General features: G+C 42.8%; 1 protein-coding gene across 1 annotated transcript in view; it reads left to right on the top strand.

The window, feature by feature from the left end:
• The window catches only part of LOC124282372, a 35,525-nt gene that overhangs the window by 351 nt on the left and 13,855 nt on the right, over positions 1 to 21,319 (top strand). The window lies entirely within an intron of this gene.

Raw genomic sequence — 21,319 nt, 5'->3', positions numbered from 1 at the left:
AACTCTAAACCTGTAATCTGTGCAATCGAGTAAAATTGAGTAAAACAATTAATCCATATATTTAACATTATAGTCCCTGAGATAGTTCCATGGCGATGTATGGAGTGTAACACTCAACATAGGTTTTACCGCCAACTGATTCATTTTAAACATTTTAACACTGATAAAAACTAACATTAAAGATGAACAACTTCTGTATTCAGATGATGCGACGTTTCTTGTATCGTTATGAGGTAGGAATACTACGATGAAAGAATTTGTGTCGAAATGTCGCAGCACCTCAGTAAAGAACTTGTTCATTCCATACAGTTGTCCTTATCTGACTCTCCAGTTTCTAAAAATGCCACACAAAGAAGCCATTTTAACATTGATTCTTCACAAAGTTTGCTAGTGATAGCTGATGAACAAAACACTTAGGAGACGAGCGTATGACATGTCTCGGTGTCCTTTGTCGGCTACAACGTTGCTTTATACATAGATATTTTTATGCATTATAGTTTTTCACTGTGTTACTCATCAGAAATGGAGATGCGAGTTGACGCGTATTGATGCATAACAATATATCAGTTTGCGAAGTGAGTGTGCATGATGTTGTCAAATGATTTTCTCTGCTGCCCCAAATATGAGACCAGTGAAACTATGTCGGCCGTGTCAGACCGACACGACACTCCGTGGAAAACTGGATAACAAGCGTGACGCCTTCAGGTGTCAGTTTCAGTTTTCCGTTAATGTTGCAGCACGTCATGTCTTTTTTGAGAACTACAGACGCACAATCGAACTCTTAAAAGGACGTCATGCAGCTATTGATCAAAGGGTGTTCTGAGCTACATTCGTCATCTGAACAAAAGCTGTGAACAATCTTCATGGCATTATTTATCCAAGGCCTTATTCAATTTCCCATTTGAATTGAATTACATTAATTTTTCATTTCATTTATTAGGATGAACATTAAATTGCCTTTCCACATGCGTTTAATGGCCGCTTACTGTGGTGCAAGACAGCTTCCGTTGGACCCATCTAAGCGAACACTGGTTTTACCTGTTTTCAATGGGCTTCTAATAAACATGCATATTATGTGTTATGTTGTCACACCGAACAATGGAATGTGTGTTCGGCGCAGGTTGTATAATATTCTACCATGACTACGTGAAATACTTGAATTTGATTAGACAATCAAGAAAATTAGACACCATCAATCCTGGATTGAGAATGCGTATGATTTCATGACCGCGTCACTGTGCACGTATACAACACTGCCGCACTACTTCAACTTGGAAACCAACATGGCTAATATCAACACAACAGACGTGATGGAAATTCTTATAAAACATTTATTAAACTCTAAAAATACAATGATATGATTTTTCCTCAACAATTATTTAGGGAACCTCACTATCAAGTTACCTTGTATTATAAAAATATTCAAACTCAATTACAATGCACAGCCCCAAACATAAACAAACAATATCTAGCTTATAAATCAGAAAGCCTTTTACATCCCCATCTATACAAAATTCTCAGCAAAACGTCAGTAAACATTTTCCTACTTGGTAGGTGGTATATTTGTTTCCGTTTAGAATGGGAAAATCGCAAGATAACTGTCAGGCGAAACACCAAATTTATGCCACTCATACTCCATCATGTCCCGTTGCATCGTTCAAAAAATACATGTAAAAATTGAACCACCAGAATTCTGCTCTCTCTCAGCCTCCAAATAACAAAAACAATATTCCAAGGAATTCCAAGTTAGTGTCATGTACACAAAGCAGTATTGTCACTCTTTCGTCGCATGCGGGGATAGAGGCACGTACGTGAAATCATGATCGACACTCGCCGGTCATAAAAATTAACAGTCTTTGATGAGTACAGGTCGTAGGTCGATCAGAAATGGATCTATTCTTCGATTCTACAGGGTTCAGATTCGACAGTCATTCAAGTATTTTCCACTGCCACTTCAAATTTCAACCTTTCTCAAAATGTAAACACTGGCTCGTCTGCCATTTCTTGAAATTCCTTTCAAGATATCCACCATGTTCATGTACTGGATCCAAAGCTTGCTGTCCTCATAATACTTAGTGCATCTTGTTCTTGGTTTAACTGATGGTGAATGCTTTCTAATGTGTTTGAAGAGGATACTTCAACAGTCAAGGATTCACTCATCAGCTCATCGTGCAGCACTGCCGCCATGTTGAGATCCTCATCATCAGTGTCAGGAAGGGGAGTGGCAAAGTCAGCTTCAGCAGAAGGATTACAAAAGCTCGGAAGGCTGACGTTAAAAGCTCTTGATACCAACCGTGCACTGAGAGCTGTGTCTACAAGAAAGTGAGCTCTACTAGCTCTGGCAACAGCTTTCCCTGTTAGTATGTGACTAACTGTGTTACTGGCACATATCACTTCCAGAAAGTCAAAAAAGACCAGATCCAGACATGATGTTTCCACTGCATCCCAAAAGACTCATCTGTATGAGAAGTCCTCAAAGCCTTAGGACGACGTTCTTCAAATCACTTGATGAATCTTAAAATGACAAATGCCAGGGCAAGACGTACCTTCAAACAAACTAAACGCCAGGCATGGAGGAAATATGTGTCCAAAATCAACTCTTGCACACCTATGTCCAAGGTGTTGAACATGATTCAAAAGATTAAGGGCAAAGGGCCAAAATCCGGTGTTCGCCATCTGAAAGATTGTGACTCTCTCTCAACAAGTAAATCTGAAATTGCAAACAAACTTAGCGAAACTTTGGCAAACCACTCCTCCTCATCAAATTATAACCCTCAGTTCCAGAAATACCAAACCCAACAAGAAAATGAATCAGTCAATTTTAACTCCGATAATGGTGAGGATTACAATGAAACGTTTTCTCTCCATGGGGCAGGCTCACGACACTGCGGCAGGTGCTGATGAAATTCATTATCAGCTTCTCAAACACCTACCTGATTCAAGTTTGGAAACACTTCTCAATATATTTGATATTTGGACGAACGGAAACTCTCAGTGGCAGGAAGCGTTTGAAGAATTCCTATTTGTGTCAGATGGAGATGGAGTGACCTCCATATCCAGAGGTCCAAAGGAGTTGTGGACCTCGAGGGGGACCTCTAAAGGAGAGGTGGTTTTTGATTTGGGCTTTGTCAGTTGCTCGTGCTACTTTAGTCTCTCTAGTTTGTTTCCTTTACTTTTTGGGCGCACAGTTTCTATTTTTGGCTTTGGCATTGGTTCTGGTGTTTGTCAATTAGAAGTTTTGACGTTTGGTTTTGGAGATGAAGGGGCTAAGATGGGTTGAGAAGAGTTGACCCATGTCAGATCTGTCTGACACGAGATAGTTGCAGTAGTGACGGATGTGACGGAAGGACGAGAGACAGCAGAAGAGTAGGTTATAGTTGAAGGGACTGCAGATAAACTGAGAACCCCTTTTTAGCTTCATGAAAGGAGATGTTCTGTTTATGTTTGATCTTTATGATCTCTTATTCATTCTGCCATACAGGACAAGATTTGGAGGAGGCCATATGCTTACCACCATAGTTTGGACACTTCACTTCCTTGGTAGAGTCATTGCTCTCGTGTTTATCACCACAGCGGTAACAAACAGCAGAGGAACGACAGGACTTGGATCCATGTCCAAACTTTTGGCAGTTGTAGCACCGGAGAGGGTTGGGTATGTACACCTCCACTCCAATACTACTGTAACCAACTCTAATCGAGTCAGGGATCTTTGATCAGGCGAACGTAAAGAGATAAGTGTTTGTGGGTTGAACAACACCATCCTTCTTAATAGTGAATCGCTTCACAGCTGTGACAGAGTGCTGAGAAAGTTCCTGGACAATCTGTTCCTCAGTCATGTCAGACAGGCATCGAGTTCTGTCACGTATTATACCTCTACAGGTGTTCAGGGTTTTGTGCGCTGAGATGATGGTTCGGCCCATGACAATCAATTGGAGACGTACAGGAATCGGATGTCAGCATCACCAGATTGGCCCATGAGCCACCACCTTCTGTGCACAGGGATCTAAACCGATTTACATTTATACTACTATATATCCTATATTTCATGCACAGGGCATGGCGTGATCAGCCTATGCTACCACCCGTCTAGGCAAAGTTAGGGTCGAAGTGGTGTGTTGGATTAAGGAACTCTATTTCCGTTTCTGTCATCTTCAACCACCAGACTCCCTTCCTCTGCCGACACAGGGGCACAACGGGTCGCCCAATTTGGTCGCCTCTTATGACCAGCAATGGGTAGCTGTGGACCTATTCGACCCCGGGTCCACACTGGGGCGAAGAGCCATTAGCGTTAACCAGCACCCACCACGAGGAGGTTGCTCTTCAGGGGTGCCGCCGACGGCAATAATACAGGTAGACGAGGTAACAGCAATATGCGACCATCGGGATTTGGAATGTCATTTCATTGAACAGGAATGTGAGTGAGGAAATTACATGTGTAGGTGTAAACGCATACATAACAGTAACGTGGGTTTTATTGGTATCAGTGAGACACACATTAAAGAAGGAAGTGCCAAATGTAGCCGAGTTTAAGCGGAAAGGTCAACAAGACTATTCGCCATCACAAGGAACATACTGGCCAAGGTGGAGTCGGATATTTTATCCATGAAAGATAGATATTGCGTTGTGCAACAGAATATACCTTTCGAAGGTATTTTATAGATATGCCTTAAAGACAAACCTAACGGGAAACAACATAATGTTTGGGTCTGTTATTTATTCCCCGAGATATCATGTAGACGCGTTGCAGTGCATGGTTTAGGTAGTTATTGTTCAGCATGCATGGGTATCAGAAGTTTGGAAGCGTCAGAGTGTGTCGGCGAATTTAATGGTAGATGTGATAATATGGCAGATTATATTGAATGTGTTGATTGTATTTCAGAAAGAACCACCGTTCACTCCCCATGAAAAGATATGGCGAATTTTTATGTTATTTTGTCAATATGAGTAATATGTATAACCTCAATGACCCTAGCAGTGTTACATATCAATACAGGGCAGTGTTGTGGTAGATTACTGTCCTGTTACTTGTGATCATTTACACTGCTATCAGGAGTGGCTATGGTACGACGACCCGAGAAGATTACGGGTTAGTAACCCATGCTTGTCGTAAGAGGCAACTGACGTCATCGGGACATGGCTGACACATGCCATCTCAGTTGCGTAAAACGATGGTCATGCTGTTCATGACTGGATTGTCTGGTCCAGACTCCATTATTTACAGACCGCGCGATATCAAATTCAAAATGTCTTTCTACTGTAGTTGTTTCCTGTAAGTCTAAACATCCTTGGCGCCTTCCTCGCCGCACGCTTTTCGTACCTACTCTCGCCATTTAAAGGTTGGCGTCTCAACATCATGCATGTAACTGCATTTTTTCATGCATTTGGCTGCATCCAAGATATGAAAGTAAATTCACCATTTACGTCTCCAGATACTCTTCCATTACCTCCAGCATATATTTAATCATTTTTGGCCAAAATCGTTTATCAAACAATGCCTGGGTTTCCTCTAGATGACAGGATCACAATCCAGGTCAAAACAGAAGAAGGAATACCATCATCAGCCTCGGCATCGGCCTTGTCATCAGCCTTGGCATCAAGCTCGGCATCAAGCTCGGCATCAATCAGCTCGGCATCAGCCTCGGCATCAGCCTCATGTGTGCAATGATTATTCTCACTTGCAGATCGAGTATCCATATTGCTTCAAAGAACTGCACAATCACTAACGGAGGAAATGTTTACAAATAGTAATTCCTCAAGCGTCTCGAGTGCATAAGAGGGGTTCACTGTGTGATAATAACTTGAACCAGTGTCAAGGACGTAACTGTGCACCGGATAAAGGTGAGTGCATTGTAGACTGAACGGGGAACTGGGGCGGGCACTAGTTAAAGCCACATTCCAAAGCCGTGACGCCAGTGACAACGTTACCTTTGAAAAAAAATCCTGTTCGATGGGAAAAGTGCACCGAATCTATAATGTTCAGCACATTAATCACTAGTTGTGAAACCAACATATGAATGGATAATAGAAGTAAGCAGACAAATGATCGACGATGAACGTCAAGAACTGTGAGTACTCACTGTTGTTGTTCAATTCGACTTGACCCGGGGGTTGCCTGAAAGACCCAACTGAAGCCATGATCTGCACCAGTTTACACATACGTCATCATACCTCACTAAGTGCATAAACAGTGGGAGCTCAGATGCGTCCATCATTGACAAGGGCAGGTAATTTTCTTTCATATCAACTCACACATACCTATCAAGGACAATAACATTTTCCCGGGTAATATCGCCACAAAAGACCACCTAGAAGAAAATGATGGTACAAATAATACTGAACCGAGTGACCACTACTGAACTCATATTTTGCTACGACACGACACCTGGAAAGGGACATATACTTCCAATTCTAGTTCCTCCTACCATTACGCTTTCTCGTTCACCACATAAAGTCATATTGAATGGTTTGGCGTTTTCTATATTTACTATCTGGTCCTGATTCGCCTCAACGCGCGAATAATTGATCAGTCATGGCCTGAAAAAACAACCACCCGCTCCCCCCGTCCTCACCCAGTCCGAAAAGATTCACTTAAAATAGAGCTGTGACGAAGAGCGTAGTCACATGACCGTAACGTGAACGCCTAGTCTGTTGAGCTGCTGATAAAAGGTTCACTTGCACGGCGTTCTCGAACAGGCAAGTACTCAATATTGTATGATATAAGCTTTGTATTAGTGTGAGTGGTGGATGTTACCCTGGGTCATGGTATGCTTCTTGATTTCGCTAACACCTTATGTCATTACTGATTTCCAGTGATCCATCACTATCACTGTGATGCCATCTTCGCCCAGTGTGGTCATGTCCACTGATTGCTCGGATGTGTTGACCTCTGTCCCTGTATTTCGGACACTTGTTAATCCGTATTAATCCGTACGGTTCCAATGTGAAGATCCGATTTAGAATTGATCTTCAGCAACCCATGCTTGTAGTAGGAGACGACTAATGGGATTCGTAAGCGTATGAACATTTTAACGTTCACACGTTTTTGACGAGACATTGTTCTTGAAAGACAAACACTTAGTCCACGTTCCTTCATAAACTTCTTTGGATTCTAAATCAAAACCAAGGACATGTTCCAAAAAGCCTATTGGTCCATCTTGAGCCGAATCAATTATGTATAAGATTGGGATATTTCCCCAACCTGAAGGTATATTTCCAACCTTGACTATCCATGTGCATGCAGCAGGCAAATCCAAAACATGACAGCACACAACTGTAACAGCAATACCATAGGGCAGAACATTCCCCAATGACATTGGTGTGCTTCCAGGTTCGTGCATTCGATGAACTATTACAAGCGTTTGGTACTTGTGTGATTAATGTGTGACTCTTGTCATAATACTTCCTATGCAATGTTTCTTAATTATATTTCCCATATGTGCTTATTATTCCATTCCCAAGTTAAGCTTTGATTGTCACATGCCTGCGTGTAATATTCCATTATCACATTCCCTTATGCACTGTGTGATAACCACATTCCCCAATTTAGTGTGGCATAATCATACATACCATGTTATGTTTCTTATTCCCATCATCTTTGTTATATGTGATCATCACAGTCGACAAATTATGTTACACAATCATGTGGGTGCGGTGGTCGAGCTGTCTAAGGCCCTAGGCTACTGATCCAGCGAGGTTGAGGTGCCGGGGTCGAGCCCACCTGTGACCGGGTGTAAAAACCTTGGAGTCAACTGTGTGTGCAGACTCTTTCCGTGTTGTCACAAACCCTAGTGTACAGTACACAACCCTGTGCACTTAAAAGAACCCACGAATGCGTTGTATATGACCAGATGGTGGCCACGTGAATACGTGCAAACACCTAGTTGTGGGTACATCAAAATGCAGTAAACTTGGACAAAGTACTGTGACTGTGTCCTACACCCAACTGTGAATGGGTACCTCGTTAGGATGCGCTTAGTGTCAGCAAGAGTTGTATACTCCCCAGGGAGTTGAGATTGATAATACGATGTGCCGTTGAGATTGACATCCAATGATCGAGGGAAAAAATATCGGCGCCTCGCGCATGCACTAGATGGATATGTGCACTATATAAATATCCTATAATAATAATAATAATCTTTCCCCAATGTAATATTTCAGTTTCGCATCACCTATGTAATATTGTATAGTTACATTCAAGGTGTAAGGAATGTCAAGACTCATGATGAAAGGAAGGAATACCACAGCTTTATTAACTCATTAAGCCAGACAACCAGTTCACTGCTCGATTCGATTCCTTTATTATCTGTATCCGTACAGATCATTGGTATGTCAAATAGCAGTGTTGGTACAGATTATTTTTTTTAAAGATGGTGACAATGGACATATGAAGGAGGATGCGCAATTACTGCATTCCAATTAACTCATTTCTTAATATACTAGCCTTATATAAATATTATATTACATATATTATATTAATATTTATTAAGTTGCATGATATTCTAATACTGTTAATACTAAGGAGTTAATTAAGCTTAAATACCGATGGACATTTGTAAACATATGGTTTGATATACATTATTCTATAATTATAATATGGTAGACCTTTCAATATAAAATGCGACTCATCTTCAATATCATTTTTACACATTAAACATTTACGATTAGCAAGATCTATGTTTTGGTATGTACCAGTTTCTACCGCTAAGTTATGGGGGCTGAGTCTGAATTTTGATCAATACTTCCTATAGAGTAATGGAATCGATTTACGTAAATAATATTGAAGCGAACATTGATTGATAACATTTCTATAAATGACACATGTCGACGAGTTGGACAACTAACAACTAACCCTCTAACACCTAATTTCGCTGAATAAGAGGTGGTTTCTATTGACGCACATACGCGTCTTTCGCTGTGAGGAGCTAATTAATTATGTGCACATATGCGTCTCTCGGCCTTAATGAGTTAAGTGCGCCTCGGTTGCTAGACAGGAACCAAATGGTATTGGTAGTGGCGATGTATTGCTGGACGGTACAGCAATGGGAGTAAATCATGTGAAGTTTCCTCCACCAAATCTGCACCATTGTCGGTCTTTTTGGAAAAGCTTTCTGAAGAACCACTGCATCGTGTGTACATGCAGCGTGTGGAACAGAAAAACAATACAAAAAACACCTTCCCCTGGATGCTGTTGGATGGTCTTAAGGTTTGGTTTTAGAATATCCAAAGTTCGTGAGACAGTTTAGGACAAGTGGCGCCATCGTGTATATAACTGAATCTGAGGATGAGAGACGATGAGTTATCTTGAACAGTCAGATCGGCAATATTTATAATTGAATTTTCTGTCCATTTTGACAGCGACGTGATCTGCAAGTTTGATGTTGACAGGCAGAACATGAGCTGCAAGAAAAGACACATGAGAAGGACCTGGGCACTTTCTGTAGTAATGTACTTTCGGATGTAAACGTAGCATGTATAATAGAGTCTGTCTTCTTGAGCTTCCATGGAGATCCGATTCAATCCAGCCGAGACCCGCCGTGTAACATTTCACAATAGCACAATTATCCCGTGTCTGATGTTCCACAGTCTTTGTAAAGTTTCACAAACAACACTACTCTGTGTAATGTTCCACAATAACATCCAAACGTGTAATGGTTCACGACTATTCTTCTCTACCTGATTTGACCGAAAGATATGGAAACCAGAAGGGGGCGTTTGGGTTGCTCAAATACATTTCTATGAACTTGTAGTTGGTGGGATTATAAGCGACCAGGGTGCCGTTCCACTAACCGATCTTATCTAAGATCAATCTTAGCAAGTTACGCCAATTTTACAATCGTCTTAGCTAAAAGTTACACCCGTTCCATTAACCGATCTTAGGCCGATCGTGGCGCCGATCTTACGATCCGATCCAAGCTTAGATCGAGACTCTTTCGTGCGAGAGATAGAGGAATGCGAGGCACGCGTTATCTCCCTTTGCATAGTCTAGCAAATGATAGAAAGTAGTTTACGAACCAACTGAGTGAGTGAGTGAGTTTAAATTTACGCCGCACTCAGCAATATTCCAGCTATATGGCGGCGGTCTGTAAATAGTCTAGCTAAGATGCATAGCATTCACTAACATGAGCGTTCATGTTAGTGAACGCTATGTATCTTAGCTATAAATAATCGAGTCTGGACCAGACAATCCAGTGATCAACAGCATGCGCATCGATCTGCGCAGTTGGGAACCGATGACATGTGTCAACCAAGTCAGCGAGGCTGACCACCCGATCCCGTTAGTGGCCTCTTACGAGAGGCATGGGTTATTGAAGTTCAATATTCTAACATGGTCCTTCATGGGTATTTTTCCAACCAAGTGTAAACGTGGAGAAAAAAACTAGAGCAAAATATTAGGGTAGTGAGCACCTTGGTTTCAGGTGCAAGTGCGTGAGAACGGTGGGTATCAAGCATAATATAATAATAATAATAAATGCATATTTATAGTGCGCCTATTCCACATCCTTGGGCATGCTCAAAGCGCTGTGTACAGATAATTTACACGAGAATATTTACAGCCGAGATTATAAGTAATATACTGAGAACAGGTTTTAAGTCTGGACCTTATGGCAATTGTGTCAGAGCTTTTAATATGTGCCTGAGCCTTGTCAGTCAGAATAAACAAGGCGTGACGAGGCTATAACGTATGTAGAATCTGTCAGTGGTCTTGAATAACACGCGGCCTGCCTTTAGAATCCCCCACCAAATATGCGCAGTGAAATCAAACATATTTGTATCTTTTTGCTTCAGAACATTGTTCACTTCACGGCTGTCCCTATTCTTAACCATGACGTTGCAATATTGTTGTACACATGTGTTACACCGACTCGCTCGGTTGTGTTCCCATGACGACAGTGGTCAGACTGGCCTAACATTTGTAAGGCTTCAGTGCAGTGTTTGTTTACATCACAGAAATATACAAATTCATTTCATGAGGGACTTTAGGGGACGCTCACGGTGAAATGCTCGCTCTTATTTTTCACATAGAATAGGAAAGCCACCATTTTGGTTTATCTACGATTGATTTTAGCTATCCTAAGTTGGTCATGAGCAACTTAGACTTTGAATCTTAACTTTACGATTGACTTAGGTAAGATTGGTTAGTGGAACGGTATGCCGATCGTAACGTCACGCTAAGATTGGGATTTTAGGGGGTTACGATTGGCATAGAGCTAAGATCGGTTAGTGGAACGGCACCCTGGATTGCTAAGAAATATACGTGAGACTTTGAAGGGTTGGGAGTGATTTAGTGGGCACCAGAGTGTTTGTAGTGTTAGGTGTGTGTTCGTGTCCAGGGAACTCTGGGGCACCATTCTGTGTTGTTGGTAGTGTATGCAGTGTAGTAGGACATGTTTGGGCGTTTATGTTTCTTTGCAATGGGTGCATATGGCTGTTTGATGTGTTTTTTAATGTAGATGGGAATTTAATTTTGTGTGACCTGTTTGTTATTTGGTTATCGCCCAATAGATATTTTTAGACTTTTCGTAGATTTGTAGGTTTTTAGTTGAATTTTTACTTTAGAATTTGAATTTGGTTATTTACTTTGCCACTTTAAGAATATTTCTTCGTTACCAAACACATCACCCTGGGCGGGGATCCATAATGAATGAATGAATGAATCTCATCATTTCCTCCAGATTGTAGTCCGATGATCATTATAAACATGTACATGAAATATTTACAGCAACATAATCACAGCAATATATTCACAACACATTCATATAGTCATAATATACATGTACAAAGAAAATTGAAAGGTCTAGAATGCACAGTTTAGTGAGGGAAGCAAGGAATATAGGTTTTTACAGAAGAGGACAATCATACATCTCCATGAGATTTCATCAATATCGTTAGTCAATACCAGTTCACCCACAGAAAATAGTGATAACATTTCATCTTCAGATAATAATTCTTTTTGTACATAAACATCCACATCAAAGAGATCTATAAGTTTTGAAAATAAATTATTTCTGATGTACATATAGTGTTCACAGTATAAAATTATATGGCAGTCATAATCATTACAATATCTTTTGCAGAGTTCACCACATTTTGAGAATTTTCTCCTTGAGCTGATTTGTACACAAAACGTTTGCCTAAGACTTGTAGATCCTGAGTGGGTTTTAGTATCTCGTTTATTAGTTCAGGTACAATGTAGTTTTGGGGTGTTTTAGTGTTTTATTGCTTGCAGCCCACTGAGTGAGTCTGTTTGAAATTAAATTTCACTGCGTTGTTTGACATGCTGGAGTGCTGGTCATGGAGTACTTATATTATGCCCTTAATTCTGCCGTCAAAATTAATTGGCTGTCCAGGGGTCTGTATAATTTAATTTGTCTGGAGGGTTGTGATGTGTGGGTGCCGAAACCTGTGCGTTTTGTACCCGGGTCATAGGATCAGTCTGTGTAAATGTGGCACCAATTGGACCTGTTTTCATGAACAAAAGCAAGTGTTGTGTGTATGTTTGGTTTTCATTTTTGTAAGAGGAGAATGTGAAGTCTATTTTAGGATTTTTCAGTCCTGCTAGGAGGATACCCGATGGGGTGTTAGCATATATACTAAGAGGCAATAAAAACACATATGAGGAAGATATGTCAGATATATTTCTCATATGTCCAAAAATTACATATCACGCTACAGGAAAAGGCATTGTGATGACTTGTAAACAATACTGCAGTGTTTACAGAGGATTATGGATGCAACAATGTCTTTGCGAGCATCTCCAAAACAAGTGGTATGAGAACACACAACTGTCAGATGACACATTTCAATACCGTGTGTGTCCTCCTTGGGCAGCCATGCAAGCCCGGAGTCTGCCAGGCATTGACAAGCACAATCTCCTACTCAAAGCTTGTGGAACAGCTCTCCAGTGAAACTGCAAAGCTTGTGTCAACTCAGCTACAGTTTGGGAAGGATTCAAATGACGTCTCACACGGCGACCTAGTTCATCCCACAAATGTTCGATCGGATTAAAATCAGGTGATCGCGAGGGCCAGTTCAAGACATCCACATTGTTCTGATGCAAAAGGTCCTGTATTGTCCAAGCCGTATGTGGCCTGGCTTTGTCGTGTTGGAACACGAGGCGATGTCGTCCGTGTCGACCCATCAATGGTAGAAGCACTGGTTGCAACACGTTGTCAATGTAACGTCGGGCGTTGAGGTACCCTTGAAGAACAACCAAGTCAGAGCGGAAGTTGACGTTAATAACCCCCCATACCATAACTCCATCACAACTAAAGGGATCACGCTCAATGACACAAGGCTGAGCAAAACGTTCATGATTACGGCGATAGACACGAAGCCGACCATCAGGGAAACTGACGTTGAAACGTGATTCATCTGTGAATATGACATCTCGCCACTGCCTAGCACCAAGATAGCCTCCAGCAGCTGCCCAACGTTGACGATTTAGGCGATGAGCATGGGTGAGGATCTGTCCACGATAGGGTCGACGACATCGGATGTGACGTGCAGCAAGGCGACGGCGTACTGTCCGGTCACTGATGGAACGTCCTCTCGTTCCTATCGTGGGATTTGCAGTCTCTCGTGCAGACCTGAAGCGATTCCGAAAATGACTAACGACGATGTACCGATCTTGCCTTTGTGACGTCACACGAGGCGCTCCCGGACGTGGATGGTCTTGGACACTTCCTGTTGCCCTATGACGTTGCTGTAGCCTCGAAATGGTCGTCTAGTGGACGTGGAAGTGATTAGCAACATCTCTCTGTGTTTGGCCAGCATGTAGCATTTCAATTGCTTGGTTCCTTTGGGCGTTGGTCAACCGTGGCATCGTAAATGTGAATGAAAGCCATTTCTCAACCTGTGCTTTTATGGGAGCTGAGTGTGCACATTGCACGTGCACCATGGTTTTCTGTTCATCCAACTTCATTGTCATCGCACATGCTCTTGGGTGCGTTTGAGATGTCACGTCCCTGTGATTTGAAAACGTGGGATTCGAACCTAAACATCAGAGCTGTGCATTTCTTAACCATGTGGTTTCACCATATTGTAGTTTTGGAAACAGCAACATCTCTAAAACGGACTTAGAGTAGAAAGTCCAATATGCGTTTTTAACGCCTCTCAGTATATATAGGTTATGTTCAGTTATGAGCTTTAGTGCTTGTAATAAGATAGGCGAGGTTCCTTGCTGAGTGCGTGTAAATATTTTAAGGGCTTTGTATTGTTTTGAGTTCAGTTCATTATTTAGTGAATCGTTTAGAGTGTTGTAGATTATGCAGTCGTAGTCTATTTTGAATCTAATTAGATATGTGTATAATGATAACAGCATACTCTTTGAGGGCACCCGTTAGAACCTACCAGGCACCAGAGGGCGTTTAGGTCCTTAGTACACCTGTTTAGTAGATGTTCAATGTGCGCATCCTAGATAGGTGCTCATCAAATATCAGACTTGAGAATTGAGTTTGCTTTTGACTTTGATGCGACTATTGTTTCAGAAAAAAATGATGGGATAATTGGACGCATATCTTTACGTTTGAAGACTACTCCAGTGGGTTTTTTTTCGGCGTTTAACAAGAAACCGCATTGATGGGCCCAAGCTGGGACTTTGTTATGTGCCTGCTGGAGTAGCTTATTAGCTATTTTAATGCTTCTGGCGTGGATGTAATACCCTTGATCTATGTTGATTGTCGGCTTAAGTCGTTTAAAGATCACATATACTCTATGGGGGTACACATGCATAAATAACTAATAATGAAACCCCATTATCAAAACTACTCATTTTGGTCTTTAATTAACCTAACTCATCCTTTTTGACAACAGTGCACAATTCTCACCCGCGAACGAAATTTCAACCAATAAGAGCGGCGCTTCTGAGGCATAGATATGAGGGCCGATGAAGAATTCATGTACATTTCAGGGGGTAAATTATCTTGTTTACAGGTTTGTGTAAACCTGAAATCGTGTGAAACCTGAACTGTTGTGAAAAATGAAAGCTATATGTTCTCATAATCTACTGTCAATTAATTTTGTGTCCTGCTTTACCTAGTTTCCGAGTTACAACTTCTTTTCACAGACGATTCTGTCAAAGTCGCTTGGTGTTGCTAGGCCTTATTTGTTCGAGCCAGATGATAGTGATAGTGAAAACGATGATCAGCCTCGCTCATCGCAGTTACTGTTAATTTCTTCAACCTAAACGGTGCGACATTAGGAAGGGTGGATGCCCATCAAATGCGGTTATTTGAAAATAATCCCGGTAGTTCTTGTCGGGTTGTAATAAAGAATCAAAGCAGTGTGACATATGGGAGTAGTGATACTCACAATATTAGGGACAACGATCCCAGAAGCCATTAAAGTGGCAGGTGAAGTAGTGGCCTGCTGTGGGGAGAGGAAGCCAACCACTCTGATTGCTCGGGCAGGCTAGTGGAGGATTGGGTTGAGTCGCAGGACACATTATACTGAATGATGGCTCTCCTACAAGACATTGTCCATTCCGGGGCGGGTGGACCAGCATAGATCTTGCTATAGCCACAAAAAACCTAGCCCATGATTGCCAGTGGCAGGTTCATGATGACACTTGGGGAAGTGATCACTCCCTGTGTTTCACTCTTCTCGGCATCCCACCTTTATGCACTCAAAGAGAGCGGTGGAACTTCTCCAAAGCAGAGTGGTCAAACTTTAAACAGAGTGCAATAGAATCAAACCGTCTGAAATTGTCTCTGATAACATAGATACGTTTTGCCTCAACCTAACGTCAGCTATATACAAGGTAGCACGGGCCGTCCCATGGTGGAATGAGGAAAAAGGCACTAAACAGGTTAAAACGAGACAAGTCTGTTCTAGGTGAAGTTCGTGTAGCTAGGAAACAAGTGAAAGATCTCATAAATCAGTCCAGGTCTGACTCATTGCAAACGTTCTGTGGATCCCTCAACCACAAAACAAACAGTAAAGCAGTCTGGCAAAAGATACATGCCATCCGCGGGAAACGCAAGTCCGCTCGCATTCCCAAGTGAACAGGGGCTAACACAATAGCGGATAAAGCCAGTATCTTAGCCACCCACTTTGCCTCTGTCAGTAGCAACAACAAGTTTTCTGAAGAGTTTACAAAGTCAGAAAAATTGCCACCACGACCCAAACAGCCCCCGTGCGAACAACACGCATATAACCATGGCTTCAGTGTGGAGGAGTTCAGAACTGCTATACACCACAAAAAGGGTACTTGTCAAGGGGAGGACATGGTCAGCTATGAGATGCTCAAAAGGCTGCCTGACAGTGTCGCCAGCGTCGTCGTACAATTGTACAATTTGATATGGGATAAGGGGGAGGTACCTGCAGCATGGAAACATGCAGCAGTAATACCTCTGCTCAAACCAGGGATGGAGAAGGCATCAGCCAACTCATATCGGCCAATATCCCTAACATCAAACTTGTGCAAAAGTAAGGAGGGAATGGTGAACATACGCTTGAAGCACCACCTTGCGACAAACGCATACTTATCTCATGACCAGAGTGGATACAGGTCAAACCGCTCATGTCCTGACCACATTTTCCGCCTGGAAAATGATATCAGATTAGCCCAAGTCAAGAAACAGTACCTAGCCGCTGGCTTTTTAGACTTCAGCAAAACCTTTGACATGGTATGGCACGATGAACTCCTCCAAAAACTAGAGAATGTTGGTGTACAAGGGAAATTAGCAAATTATGTTCAAAGTTTTCTGCAAGAAAGGTCAATATCAGTCCTAGTTGGAGACCACCTGGCTGAGCGACACAGGTTAGATAATGGCACGCCGCAAGGAAGCATTATCAGTCCCACACTCTTCAACATCATGATTGATGACCTATTTGAACATGTCCGAGAGGACGATAACATCAGCACCTCAAAGTTCGCTGAAGATGGGGCTGTCTGGGTCAGACAACGGGAGGTTTTAAAAATTCAGGTTCTAATGCAGAAAACCCTCGATTGTGTGGAAAAATGGTGCAACAAATGGGGATTCACCCTCTCACCTGAGAAGACGGTCGGAGTGGTATTCAAGCGAAAGGGTTGCCGTGTAAGCAACACACCCAGTCTCAAACTGAAGGGCAAAACGGTCAAATTTTAGAAATCGGCAGAGTTTCTTTACTTTCGATCAATACCTCACCTGGGCAAAACACATTGACAGCATGGCCCAAAGGTGTCAGAAAGACCTCAATGCAATGAGAGCTGTATCCGGAAACGCGTAACGCTCCTGACCCTCTATAGGAACCCTTATCAGCAGCAAAATAGACTATGGGTGTGAAGCATATCACAGCGCCTCCCAAACGTTTCTAAACCGGCTTGAAACGATACAATATCAAGCTCTTAAATTGGTTACGGGCGCGGTGGCCCGTACCTCCCACCAGGCCCTACGAGTGGAAACTGAGGAGCTACCACTCAAACTCAGACGTGAGAAACTGACATTGAACTATTGAAGTCGCTGCTCCAAACCACTTTTCACTAGGCTATGGGAAGAGAAACTCTACCCTGGGCGCATAAAAGCATGTTGCTATGAAGCTTTGCGCTTAGTAGGATTGACTCACTTTACGAAGACTCGGCTCACATATATACCGACGGATCCAAGGATCCTGTGAGAAATAGAACCGCCTATGGTATCCAGATATACACATCCTCCACAAACCAATCAATCTCGATCCGCCTTCCCAACGGACAGTCAGTCTACACAGCGGAGCTAGAAGCCATACACCATGCACTAAGGTACAGTCGAAACCTTAGAGAGAAAAGAGTGGTCATCCTCCCTGACTCTCTCAGTGCACTGCAGTCACTGGCAACTAAGCATTCGAGCAGTAGACCTGACACCATCCGGGACATTTTGGTTCTCATTCAGACACTAAGAAGGGAAAATGAGAAAGAGATCTCGCTTTGCAGGATACCATCTCACATAGACATCCCCGGTACTGAGAAAGCTGACAAATTAGCTAGACAAGCGCTAGAATTGTCATCCTTACTAAAAAATCGAAATTCGTAGCATGATCCAAGGTTCAATTACTAGCAAGTGGCAGAGGCAATTGGACACCTCAGACAAAGGCAGATGGTATCATGGACTCCGTCCCAGTGTGAAAGGGAAGCGAACCACTCCCTCACGAAACAGGCGAGTCGACATCATGATCGACTATGTACTACCAAAAACCTCATTTAAAAACTGTCAAACATGCCACACCAAATCTACTGCTCCTCACATTATGCTGGACTGCCAGCGTTTTGACACAACCAGGCAAACACTCTGAGAAGAAACAGGGCTAGGTACATTGACAGCCACGCAGCTGCTGGCTCCTACAGAGCATCATGCAATGTACAGGTCTCTATAGTCCGTTTGGCTCCAAAGCAGACCAATGAATTGCAATCTAACTCGAAAACTAATAAACATAACATACTCAATGAAACGCTGATCATAATCAAAACATCATACCCACTGTGTGAGGTTTTTGCAGAATTTTTTGTCCTAAAAATAAAACAGTTGTTTAACAAACTATCATTAAAATATTGACACAGTTCACTGTTTGTTACGAGGGAGGAGTGCAGAGAAAGGGACTGCCAGGTGTTCGAGAAGCACGTTCACAGACAAAGTTATTTATTCAGTAACCGGTGCTGTGCCGTCTCCATCCGTTCTCGAACACCAGCAGCTGCGCATGCGTGGCTGTCAATGTACCTGGCACTGTTTCTTCTCGGTCTGCTTTTGAGCCAAATGGACTATAGTTTTGGAGGAGTTCATCGTGCCATACTATGTCAAAGGCTTTGCTGAAGTCTAAAAAGCCAGCGGCTAGGTACTGTTTCTTGACTTGGGCTAATCTGATATCATTTTCCAGGCGGAAAATGTGGTCAAGACATGAGCGGTTTGACCTGTATCCACTCTGGTCATGAGATAAGTGTGCGTTTGTCGCAAGGTGGTGCTTCAAGCGTATGTTCACCATTCCCTCCTTACTTTCGCACAAGTTTGATGTAAGGGATATTGGCCGATATGAGTTGGCCGATGCCTTCTCCTTCCCTGGTTTGAGCAGAGGTATTACTGCTGCATGTTTCCATGCTGCAGGTACCCCCCCCCCCCCCTTTTCCCATATCAAATGGTACAATTGTACGACGACACTGGCGACGCTGTCAGGCAGCCTTTTGAGCATAGCTGACGATGTCCTCCCGGACTTGCATTTCCTGCGGATGGCATGTATCTTTTGCCAGACTGCTTTACTGTTTGTTTTGTGGTTGAGGGATCCACAGAACGTTTGCAATGAGTCAGACCTGGACTGATTTATGAGATCTTTCACTTGTTTCCTAGCTACACGAACTTCACCTAGACCTCGTTTTAACCTGTTTAGTGCCTTTTTCCTAATGCGTCAAGCTTTGGCTATTCCCTCATTCCATCATGGGACGGCTCGGGTGCCATCCTTTGCTTTGGTGAAAGGGATTAAGGCCCGTGCTGCCTTATATATAGCTGATGTAAGGTTGAGTCAAAACGTATCTATGTTATCAGAGACAATTTCAGACGGTTTGATTCTATTGCACTCCGTTCTGAATTTTGACCAGTCTGCTTTGGAGAAGTTCCACCGCTCTCTAGGGTTTGAGTGTTCATCGCATAAAGGTGGGATGCCGAGAAGAGTGAAACACAGGGAGTGATCACTTCCCCACACACAAGTGTCAATCATGGGCTAGGTTTTTTGTGGCTATAGCAAGATCTATGCTGGTCCACCCGCCCCGGATTGGACAATGTCTTGTAGGAGAGCCATCATTCAGTATAATGTGTCCCTGCGACTCAACCCAATCCTCCACTAGCCTGCCCAAGCAATTAGAGTGGCTGGCTTCCTCTCCCCACAGCGGGGAGTACTTCACCTGCCACTTTAATGGTTTCTGGGACTGTTGTCCCTAATATTGTGAGTATCACTACTCAGGTATTCTTGCCCTGACTTTTAATCCTATACAAGTCGGTTATAGTCGGATCGTGTTGTTGCTGGGTAGTGAGCCTTTCATCATTGATCCCCTTATCAAGATGCACCGCACATCTTGTGTGTGAAACACAGCCTGGCACTTTCCATACTATAGCCTGAGCAAGGACTTTTGTGGGGAGGTTGGCGCATTGATTTATGTTGTCACCTCTGACTACATATCCCCGATTTGCTTTGTGAACCCTTGATACAGAGACTGATTTGGCTAGCTCCTCCCGTAAAGCCTGGGCCGAGACCCTGCTGGAGAGGGAGGGTGAGGTTATAGTCTGTACAATAGACTAGTCTCTCCCACCCCTGCTGCTTCTTGGGTGGGGCGGCAATAGCCGTAGCTTTGGCTTCTTTCGGCTTATCATTGGACTTCTTAGTATTCCTAGTCCATAGCTCTTTCATTATCTCCCGGTCAGACTGACTGATATCCGTGAAGCTTTTCTCCCCCATTGGCAGTTACATGGCCGCTTCCATGTAGGAGTCGGTGCTTGGGCTTGCCATAGTGAGTTTCATTTTTGGGGGGTTGATAGCACCAGGCATGAACTGCAGGTTAGTCTTCCCGGTACGGAGCTGGGCATGTTCTCCGTTTACAGGCTTTTTCATTTGTGACCTGTCTCTATTTGGGCTGGGCATTTCCCTTTTGTTATTTTGAGGGTTAGGCATTCCCTCTTCGGACTCAGAGCTTGCTACACACTTTATATACAACTAACTGAAAATCCTTCCAATTATGACGTCACTGCAGTGCTCTGGCGACAGAGTTACGTAACCTGTCTGTGGTTTCGTTTGCGGGCGCGAGTGAAGCAGGCGACTTTTTGGCAACTTTTAATCGCTCTGTATTAATTACCCACAAGTTTTTTAAGAATGAATTTGGTGTTCTGCATAAGACTAACCACAAATATGTAATGGTTAAAAGAGTAAAAAAAACAAAGTTTATTTGTTCTTTAATGTTGATTGCCTCTAGGAGTTTTCTCAGAATTGTCGTCTGATCGGTTTGCTTCAAGGATGTTGATGTTGTTCCAAAGGATGGTATGATTTGGATGGGCTTGGGTGTGGTCGGAGATGTCTGATCTGGGTCTCTTTTGTTTCATAGATATCTGATATTCCTTGATTCTCATGTTTAGATGGCGGAACGTCTCACCTACGTCCGAGTCACCACATGGAATGTGGTAGACAACGCCTGAAGGATCTTCTTTGTGTATTGTAGCTGGTTTGCCGGTGGCTTGTAGAATATGCTGAATTGTTCTGTCTTCCCGGAACACAAAGTCTATGTTGGCTTGTTCCTTTAGTAGTCGGCAGATATGATGGCTGGTTGTATCGATGTATGGTATGCTGATGATGACGTGGTGGTTTGTGAATATACATGTACATCCATAAC

This window comes from Haliotis rubra, unplaced genomic scaffold, assembly GCF_003918875.1.
Source record: "Haliotis rubra isolate DU_JTF1 unplaced genomic scaffold, ASM391887v1 Scf299, whole genome shotgun sequence".
NCBI lineage: Eukaryota > Metazoa > Mollusca > Gastropoda > Lepetellida > Haliotidae > Haliotis > Haliotis rubra.
Note: the sequence above shows the minus strand (reverse complement) of the source record. Positions and strands in the feature narration are given on the sequence as shown.